Below are 10838 nucleotides of genomic sequence, written 5' to 3' on the forward strand. Positions count from 1 at the left end.
GCGGCACTGGGAACCGCGCTGCAGGGCCCCGAGGGTGCCCGCCTGTGCCCACCGCGGAGCGGAGCTGGTGCGGCAGAGGGATGGAGGACGGGACGCGGAACCACGTGCCCCGGGGCTCATGGGGTGGAGCAGACCAGGACATGCTGTGGCCGCCGTGTGGGGAACAGCCTGGAAGCCGGAGGCCCCCGAGGAGCCTCTCGCCATGGCCCAGGTGCGCCGTGATGGTCAGGAGTGTTACAAGGAAAACTTGAGACAAAGTAACTGTCACAGAGTTTACTTGAGCACAGCGAGCCCCGCCCAGCGCCGTGGGGGAGGGCAGGTGATTGGCCACAGCTGCCTTATGTGGGCGTGGTCTGATCAGTTGGCAGCCTGTGATTGGCTGAGGCTCAGCTACTTGTTACAAGGTTGCAGTTTGTTTCCGCGCTGAGTTACCGCGTGGTCCTCTAGTTAGGGACCCGAAGTGTGGAGGCAGCGTTAGGCCACATCTAACAAAAGGACCAGGGCGCCCGCTGCGTCCCTGGGAGGTGCTGCCGGGCCTGAACGCGAGGAAGGGAGCCCGGCGTCCAGGATGGTCCTGAGGGGTCGTCTCGGCTGCTGGCGGGGGGGGGGGGAGTGCAGCCCCCCTTTTAAAGTTAATGGTCTTTTTACTGGGAAGACAGAGCGTTTGCAACGTGGATTGGACAAAAATCGTAGTGTCTTGAACAGCGGTGTCGGTGGTCGTGTGGAGCCCACAGCGCAGGGTTCCAGGGTTGGACACGGCGCCCCGAGGCTGCGCCCTCGGTCAAGGTCTCTGTGCGAGACTCGGTGTGTACCGCGGCCTGCTGGCCCGTTTCGCTCTGGTGCGATGCGGGAGACACTCAGCCAACTCGCGGGGCGAGACCGGGCCTTGTCACCGCAGGCCGGGCACAGACGCACGCAGGCCGTCCACCCATGGGCTGTCCCGGGGCTCATCCCTCCCCCCGTCCTGCACGTCCTCCTGGGGCAGAGCCAGTTGGAAGTGCGCGGGTCTTCCGCAAGCCAGCTGTGCAGGGTGCACTAAGCACCTGCGGTAGAGCCCATCTGAATCTCCAATCTGCCTTTGCACTGTTCACTTTCAATGCTGTTAACTAAGAAAGAAGGTGTGTGCGGGGTGTGTGCCACCCTCCTGCAGCCGAGGCTCCACGGGAGACAGCCGTGGCTGTGGCCTGACTGCCCACCCACCAAGGGCCGTGCGTGAGAAGTGGGCCGGCCCTGGTGCGTTGGTCATGAGCAAGTGAGCAAGGGCATCCTCGCCACAGGGTAGAGCAGGGGTCTGTGTGACGTAGCTGGACCTGGAGGGAACAGACCACGGACCGGTGTGTGCAGACTGTGCGTGGTGGCAGCTGCTCACCCGCAAACAGTCGGCCTTACGGAGCCTGCAACAGCACCACGGGTCTCAGCGGTTTCTGAGGAGGCCCCAGAGGCCCCAGCTCCCCGGTATGTGGCCAAGGGACCCTGGACGGGGACACAGCCCAGTGGCTTCATGCTCCAAACCACAGGACTAGTGGCCGCACCACTTCTGGCCTCCAGCCCTCCCCCAGTGTCACCATGCCCAGGGCGCTGGCCTGGCCCCTCAGCTCTGCATGTCCCCAAGGTCCTGAGTGAATGCCCCTTGTGTCTGTCCCTGTCCTCATCCCCAGGGACGGCCTGGCTCCATCTGATAATGTCTCCATGTTCACATTCCGGGGCAAGGCGCACCGACAGATCCCAGCGTGACACCCCAGGTGACAGTGGCAGGTAAGGGAGAGGGGCGGTCAGGGGAGGTCACTGCTGTCACCCCCGACCTCCCTGCCCCGGGGGACCCACCACCTCCAGCTCTGTCACAGGAAAGCATCCGGGAAGGTGCCCAGCTGAAATCATCGCCACCCTCCAGAACGTTCTAAGGACCCTGCACCGCACCTTGAGAGGTCTGTGATTCTCCGGAAGCCTCCCTGGTCTCCGGCTGGCTGTGAGGAGCAGGCAGCTCCCGGGAGTAGATTCCAGAGGGTTCCTGCTGGGGGCGGGGGCGCCCGAGAAAGGTCTGAACTGCGGGTACGCAAACATCCTCCTCTGCCCGGGGCGCGTGGTGGCGAGTCCCCATCTGCTGCGCCCTCCTGTGCTGCCCTGCACGGCCCAGGGCTGGGGTCCGGGTCGCAGCCCCTCGTCCGCCTGGCCGTGCCCGCCTGGCTGTGCCCGCCTGGCCACCCTGGCCGTGCCCGCCTGGCCGCCCTGGCCGTGCCCCTTCCACAACAAAGCCGGGTGGGATGGGACTTCTGGGTCTTCCTCAGCCCTGCCTGGCATTCCCGGGCGTTAGGGTGGGAGTCAGGGTGGGAAACACCTAGGATTCGACAGGCAACGTGGGCACAACCCTGCGAGCACTTCAGGACGTTTCCCCACCCCCAGCCCTCTGCAGCAGCCAACTCTCCTCCTCAACCTTATGGGAAAACTTTAGAACTATGGAATAGAAATCGCCACCAAAAAAAGGTGCTTCTTAAATTTTTTGAAGAACCAGTAGTCCACAGTGCAGGACTCAGCGTGTAAAACAGTGACGCCGTTTCCCTGGAAACCCAACTCTCGGAACCCTCCCCGCAGGCAGACTCTGGGCACTGACCTTCGCCCAGGAACCCCCGGCCTCGGCCAGCCGCCCCCACCTTCCCCTCAGGCCGCCGAGTGGGCCGGGGGTCCCTTCCTTTGCTTTTGCACTTGAGGAAACTGAGAAATAAGATCAGTCGCTCCAGCACGAACCACACTGGCTTTGGTTCTAGAGCCTAGAAAAGAGGCTGAGGTCAGAACACGTGCGCAAGTTGTGACGCCTCTGCTTAGTGGCTGCTCCAGGCCATCAACTTGTGATTCTGAGGTTGTGCAGCGAGGCGGGAGCAACAGGGCGAGTGAGTCTTACTAAGCTATAACGGGGATATAATGTCTCCAGACCGAGTGTGTCAGAGCGAAAGTGCAGGCTCTCCGAGCAGCAATGGAAAGGAGAATCTAATCTATTGGGACAGTAAGATCATAGGTGACACTGTTTTTCTTTCATTTTCACGTCTGTTAATGTGATTATAATGTGCGTAGTGCAATAAATAACACAAAGGAAGAAAAGAGGCTGTGGTTGGTGGCAGCACTGGCCACACGTAACTCTGCAGATCACTGTGACTTGATGGCGGGGCTGGGGTGGGAGCCCTCTCGCCTGGGAGCAGGGCGCCCTCCTCCTGTCCCACCTCTGCCCCCTGGACCTCCAGCGGAGCTCCCTTGTGCAGTGCACAACCTGAATAACTGTACACAGCAGTCCTGCAGAGAGACGAGACCCCAAGAGCCAGCCTTGCACTCCCGTGAGGCTGCTGTGGCTACATCTGTGTGTTCTTGTCACTTCTTGCATGAATGTCACACATAAGGCTAATTTTACTTTCAGTGGTGTGAATTTCAGTGCTTCAGGCCCCTGCAGAAGAGCAGAAAGCAGTGTTCCTGCTGCATCTGTGGCTCAGGGGGACTTCTGGGGGCCAGAGAGGGGGACCAGAGTGCTGAGCTGGGCATCGAGGGCCTCGGGCCCCGGCTGGGTCACTGGACCACCGCGACCTCTCGTGCAGGGCAGAGGGGCCCACAGGCACAGCAGACATGTCTAGAAGCACTGCAGGATGGTGACCCTGGTGACAACAGGAAGCGATGCAGCCGGTGGCCCGGCACTGGGGGGGAGGGGACGGAGGCCCTGTGGGCAGGACTTGAGGATGGAGCCCAAGAGGCCCCGTTCTTGGCCCCCCTGCTCCCGCCCCCCAGCCCTGCCCGCACCGCCCCCGTCGCTCACCTTCCAGTTCCCGGCCAGGTGGGAGGTGCTCCTGTGCCCGGGCAGGGCCTCAGGATGCGGATTGTGTTTTCCAAGCGGAACCCTCAGCCCAGACCCCCAGGAATCTTGACCTTAGGAACCGCGCAGGGGAAGTAAATGATGGTTGCTGCTGAAGCATTAGGTTTGAGGGCGATTTGCTCCGAAGCAGTAGCTAACTGGGACAGCCTGGGCTGCAAAACGAGGAGCCCAGCTGGGACTTTGGTTCCACACCTCTCCGAGGATTCAAGCCCGAGTCCCCCTGTCCCCAGAACCCCTCCCTGCAGAGCGGGCCCCTCTGCGCTCTCAGGGCCAGCGTGAGCTCCTGGTGGGCACGTCCACGGCCCCCGCATGTCTCCCGCCCTGTCCGGGAGCCCGCCGTGCACACAGGAGTCTGGCGGGGCTGGGGCCGGGTGTGCTCAGTCACAGAACCAAGACAGGTCCCCACGAGCGCACAGAGTGACCAGACTCAGAAGGACAAAGACCGAGGGAGTCGGCTCGGCAGTGAGATCAAAGCACCGCAGCCGGGCGGCGTCAACCGCGGACGCTGACTCTCTCGTGTCCGGGAGGCGGGAGGTCCAAGGTCAGGGAGCGGCAGGGCTGGTTCCTCCGGGGCCTCGCTCCTTGGCGTGTAGACAGTGTGTCTTCTGTGCCCACACATGATCATCCCTCTGTGTGTGTCCCTGTCCTGTTCTTATAGGGACACCGGTCCCGTTGGATCAGGGCCCACCCTAACAACCTCATTTTACCTGACTTTCCCCATCTCCAAGCGGTCACATTCTGAGGCCTTGGGGGTGAGGACTTCAACGTACGAATTTGCGGGCTCCCAGCTCAGCCCTGACGCCCCCTGGTGTACAGGCCCCACTCCCTCCTCGCGGAGACGAGGCTCCGGGGCTGGCCCAGGGCAGCTGGGGTGGATCCGTGTCCCTGCTCGTCACAGCCGAGGGCAGACCCCAGCCTGCCCGGCCCTGGCCGGGGTGCCAGGAGCAGGTCACAGGCGGGGCAGCATTTGGGCGGGATGTGGGGCGTGTGCCGGAGAACACGGGGTGCAGAGGAGGCCACCACCCCACAGGGGACGGAGGGAGGTGGCTCCAGGGCCCCCATGTTGGGGCCTCGGGGAGGGGCCAGCTGGACCCAGGCCCTGCTCCTTCCAAAGTCGGCCGACGCAGCTCGGGGATTCAGTGACCTGGTTTGGACGTCACAGGGGACGGGGACGCGTGGTCAGGAAGCACACTGTGGGGACGGCCGTAGAGTCACATCTTTCTGCCGGCGCCATCTGTTCCCAGGCCGCCGGCCCATTACCCGGCGCTGCCCGGTTAGCCGCCTAATGGCGGCGGCTGCTGCAGACACAGCCGTGCCGGGTGGGACCCCCTGCTCCCATTCGGAGGCCTTTTCAGGACCCACCAGGGCTGCTCCGTGCCCTGGGCCGCGCCGCCCCGGCCTGGGCTGCAGAGCCTGAGGGCTCGGTGGAGGGGACACACGGGCTCGACCCTCGGGCACCGCCGCCAGCACCCACCCCGCCTGGACAGGCCACGCACAGCCCAGCTCCCGCGTCCACCCCCGGGCGAAGCACCAAGGCAGGCTGGGCTCAGAGAAGGGCCCGGAAACGGCTGCTTCCCACAGGACGGGGTGAGCAGGCCAAGCGCCACGGTGTCGAGCCTCGTGTGGCCTGCTGGGCTGGGCTGGGCGTGGGGGGACGTGCCATGGCCCTTCCAGGCCCTGGGCCCCCTGGAGAAGGAGGCGAAGGAGCACCCAGCGCCAGGGCCGCGTGCCGGGAGAAGCAGCCAGGAGACGCCAGCAGCGCACACGGCCACCCAGCGGCTGGGAGGACGGCAGGGCCACTGGCCGAGCACCCGGGACGCTGGGCGGAGGGGAACTTGGAGCAGCCTCGATGGAGTTTGGGGACTGAAGCGTCAGGCCAGGAGCAACGCGGGACAGGCCTCCCAACCCACAACTCCCAACACCGGCAACCGCCCAGTGAAGCCGTGTTGAAACCCCGCGGGCTGCTCCGAGGAGGAGGAAAGGGAGGTCCCCACGGGCCGAGACCGCGGAGGAGCTGAGTCCGCAGCCGAGCGCCATCCGTGCGGGCAGGACCCCGGGCCAAGGGTGCCTGTGCCAGCAGGAGGTCAGAACAGAAGCCGGGAGGCCCCCAGGGGCCCTCGACAGAGAACCGGGAAACCCACTGGCCACGGAAGTGGCGAGCCGTGCACAAGCCCGAGCTCCGGGCAGGGTGAGTGGTCTCCTCTGAGGATTTCTAACCACAAGCTGTCCTCAAGTGGGTCCGAGGTGTGAAGCACCCCCATCCCCCACAATGTACCCCCACACGGGTCGCCCCAGGTCTTGGCAGAGCAAACACAAAGCTTCTGGCAAAACCCGCCCCAAACGCCTCAGAGGACTCCAGACTCCACCTGCGAGACGTGATTTCACAGCTGTTAGCTCAGAAACTCACTGGGCTTGCGGAGGGCTGGAGAAAGAATTCTCGCGCAGAATTTAGGAAAGAGGGAAGAACGAAGTTTATTTACTTTCCTGAGAAAGAAAGACGGGGGGGGGGGGGGGCGGGAGCGGCACGGGGCACAGAGGAAGGAGCAGCCCCGGCGCCCGGCTGTGCTGAGGGGACAGGGCGGGGCGGGAAGAGCAGCTGGCGCCCCGAGGCCCAGGGCTGTTGGCCTCGCCACAGCACAGCCAGGGACCAGGAGGCCCGTGAGATTTGTGCTGACCCCACGGTGACCCACTTGTGCCCTGGACCCTGTGCACCTGTGGACCACCTGGCTGAACTGAGTCTCAGTGTCACCGGGAGCCAGTGGTGGGCTCCGGGCAGTGGTGACAGCCCCCAGCCCAGCCCAGCCCCTGGCAGCCCAGGAGAAAGCCGCCTGAGGCTCGAGTGCAGGTCACGGGGAGGGGACGGGGCCGTGGGCTCTGGTGCTGTGGGCGGGAGGCCCCTGGGCCCCGGCTGCCAGCCTGACCCGTGAGTCCCGCGGAGGAGGCTGCGGAAGCTGGTTGGCAGCGTGTCCGTCCCCTTCCCAGGCCAGGATCATCGTGCTCTGCTCGATTTCAGACCCCTCGGACACCCACATCAGTACCCCAAGTCCTTCCAGGGCCGGTCCCCAAACTCTGCAGGAGGGTTCCAGGTGAAGGCGCCCCCTGGACGGCCCCCTGCCCGTGTCCTGGTGTTGCTCCTCCCCTGCTGAGGAAGAGTCACATGACACCCTTTTCCCCGTGGTCTGTGGCTCAGTGGACGTGGATTTCTGCACGTCGCGTCCGCAGGGCCCCTGCGCTCCGAGAGTCCTGAGAAGGAGAGGTGGCCTGGCCCGCATCACGCTTGACCGTGGAGTTAGTCTCCAGGGCGTGAGCTTAGGCAGCAGTGGCCAGACACGTGCATCCCACTGACGGCCGGCGCCTCCCACACGGCCCTCCCGTGGTGACTCCGGATGGTTAGTCACGCAAGACACCGGCGGTTCTTTGGACGTCACTATGATTGTACCTGGATTCTTTCCTTTGCTCACCATTTTTTAGACTTTGTTGAGCCTAAGAATACTGAGTTATAGAAATGTCCCCTGTATTTTTGGAGACAAGATTTGATTTCAGGGCCGGGCGCGGTGGCTCACGCCTGTAATCCTAGCACTCTGGGAGGCCGAGGTGGGCGGATCGTTTGAGCTCAGGAGTTCGAGACCAGCCTGAGCAAGAGCGAGACCCCACCTCTACTAAAAATAGAAAGAAATTATATTGACAGCTAAAAATATATATAGAAAAAATTAGCTGGGCATGGTGGTGCATGCCTGTAGTCCCAGCTACTCGGGAGGCTGAGACAGGAGGATCGCTTGAGCTCAGGAGTTTGAGGTTGCTGTGAGCTAGGCTGACACCACGGCACTCACTCTAGCCTGGGCAACAGAGTGAGACTCTGTCTCAAAAAAAAAAAAGATTTGATTTCAGAAGTCAAATAGGGTCTTGCCTTAAAGAAAAAATAAATGTGTTAGTTCAAAAGCTGCCTCGCCTCAGGAGGGCGTCTCATTGGTCAGTAACAGCTGCATTTCAAAGAGACAGCTGTAAACTGGGCCTATGTTCTCATCTGTTTTGAAAGACAAGACAGGCCTCACCTAGGGCCAAAGGTTGCCAGAGCTGACCAATAAAGACCCCCGGAGATGAGAGCTGGTCAGATAGATACGCTAATGCCCAAGCCTCATCTACCCTATAAAATACGTGTGTGGAGTTTCAGTCTTTCATATATTTCCACGGGAAGAAACATATCCATCCGGACACCCTCCTTTTGTCTATTTGCATAAACCTTTACTTTATAAACTATATCTTTGGCTCTGTGTATTATTATTATTATTCTTTTATTTCTGTTTCCTACTATTTTTTCATCCTCTGTGACAACCCCTGCCTGAGAGACCCGACCGGAAAGAGAAAACCTCTTTGCAGGGAGCATAGCTAACTCCCCACAAGACTTTCTCTTCTTAGAGCAACCTCAGGTTCACAGCAAAATTCGGAGGAAGAGACAGAGATTTTCCATACACCCCTGTCCCCACACTGCCAATAACCCCCACCAGAGTGGTCACTTGTGACAACTGAGGAACCCACGTCCATACGTCATGATCACATGAAGCCCACAGTTTACAGCAGGGCTCACGCTCGCTGTTTTACAAGCTGTGGCTTTAAACAAATACACACGGACATATGTCCACGCTTAGAGTTTGTTCAGAATATTTTAGGGCCCCAAACATTCTCTGTGCACACGCAGTCAGCCCTCCCTCGTAGTCCTCCCTCCCGCGCAGTCCTCCCTCCCTCCCGTGCAGTCCTCCCTCCCTCCCACACAGTCCTCCCTCCCTCCCACACAGTCCTCCCTCCCTCCTGTGCAGTCCTCCCTCCTTTGCAGTCCTCCCTCCCTCCCACGCAGTCCTCCCTCCCACACAGTCCTCCCTCCCGCACAGTCCTCCCTCTCTCCTGCATAGTCCTCCCTCTCTCCCATATAGTCCTCCCTCCCTCCCATGTAGTCCTCCCTCCCTCCCGTGCAGTCCTCCCTCCCACTCTGCAACGCCGGCTCCACCGGTCTTCTCACTGTTCCCGTAGCTCCGCCCTCTCCACGATGTCACTGGAATCATACAGCATGTGGCCTTTCCAGACTAACTTCTTCCACTCAGTCCTATAAACTTCAGTTTCCTCCCTGGTTTTTCATGACTTGACGGCTCGTTTCTTCCGAGCGATGCTGAGTATCCCACTGCCCGCAGAACCACAGTGCGTTCATCCGTTCACTTGCCGAAGGGCACCTTGGTCACCGTCATGTTCTGGCATTTACGAATAAAGCTGCAAACATCCACGAGCAGGTTGTGTGGACATAGTCTACAGCCCCTCTGGAGCGTGGCTGCGGGATCATATGATGAGATTTAGTTTTGCAGGAAACTGCCCAAGTGTTTCCTACAAAGCTCCCCAGTGTCCACACCACGCTGCGTTCTCACCGGCACGAGCGTCCCCTCTCCACACCCTCCCCAGCCCTGGGGTCACCAGCGTTCCGGGTCTGGGCTGTTCTGGTAGGTCCGTAGCGCCATCTCATGCTTAATTTGCATTTCCCTAAAGACATCGACGTGAGCCTCTGTTCATGTGCTTTTTTGCCACCTGTGTGTCTTTGGTGAGGTGTCTGTTAAATTCTTTTGTCTATTTTTTAAAATCAGGTTTTTTTTTATTGTTGAGCTTTAACAGGTTTTTTTTTGTGTGTATATCTTTGATATACAAAACAGTCCTTTATCAGATGTGTCTTTTGCAAATATATTTCCCAGTCTGTGACCTATCTTTTCAGTCTCTTGACATTATCCTTTCCAGAGAGAAGCTTCTAGTGCCCCTGGCGTCCACCTCATCCACGATGCCCTCGTGGACGGCGCCCGCGGTGTTGTGCCTAAAAGGTCATCGCCAAACCCAAGTCACCGAGGTTTTCTCCTGTGCTGTTTTCTAGGAGTTTTAGGTATAATTTACATTTACATCTATGACCTATTTCAGTTAATTTTTGCAAAGGATTTACGATTTGTGTCTAGATTCTTTTTTTTTTTTTGCACGTGGATGTCCAGTGGTTCCGAAGACCATCTTTGCTCTTCAGTCACAGACCAGGTGACTGTCTCCATGTGGGTCTGTGTCTCTTCTGTCCCGCTGAGCTCCTTGGCTGTTCTTCCACCAACACGGACGCCGGCAGCCCTCTGCTGGTCCCTCCAGACCCTGCTCTGACGTGGCCTTTCCCAGGGTCACCCCTCGATCCCCAGCAGTTCGCATGCGGGGTGGGGAGGTGGCAGCCAGCGCGCCTGACGGCGAAGCCCCGCGGGCCCTGCTGCTCTGGGCGCGGCCGCTCGGCCCTGCTGCCCGCTGCCCGGCACACACCGCATCTGTCTGTCTGCGGGGTCTCCTCCCGCCTCCACTCCCGCCGAGCCGCCAAGTGCGGTTCCACCTTGACCGCTGATGACGCAGCAAGAGGCGGGGTCTTTGCAGAGGAGGGGCTGACGGGGGGGGGCCATGGGGGGGCACATGGGGCTGGGGGCACATGGGGGGGCACACAGGGGGCACACGGGGGGGGTGCATGGGGTGGGGACACACGGGGGGGCACACGGGGGGACGCACGGGGTGGGGGCACGGGGGGGGCACACGGGGGGGTGCATGGGGTGGGGACACACGGGGGGGCACATGGGGGGGCACACAGGGGTCACACGGGGAGGCGCACGGGGGGCCACACGGGGCGGGGCGCACGGGTGGGTGGCAGACGGCGCAGGCACACGGGGGCGGCACACACGGGGGGCCCACGGTGAAGGGGACACACAGGCGCAAAGCTTGAACTCAAGTCCCTTGATCCCCAGACCGGGGCCTGCCTTCCACCGTCCCGTTTCCCCCGAGAGGAACGCACGGTGCAGGGTCCTGTAGACGACCCTGCATTCCCACCTTGTCCCAGCGCCCTGAAGCTCCGTCCCTTTCACCAGGCCTGGGGCGAGGTGGTCTGAGTGGCCGGGCCTCTGTCATGACGGTACTGATCTCGCAGGGCACCGTGTGACCTGCGCGA

This window comes from Eulemur rufifrons, chromosome 7, assembly GCF_041146395.1.
Source record: "Eulemur rufifrons isolate Redbay chromosome 7, OSU_ERuf_1, whole genome shotgun sequence".
NCBI classification, from domain to species: domain Eukaryota; kingdom Metazoa; phylum Chordata; class Mammalia; order Primates; family Lemuridae; genus Eulemur; species Eulemur rufifrons.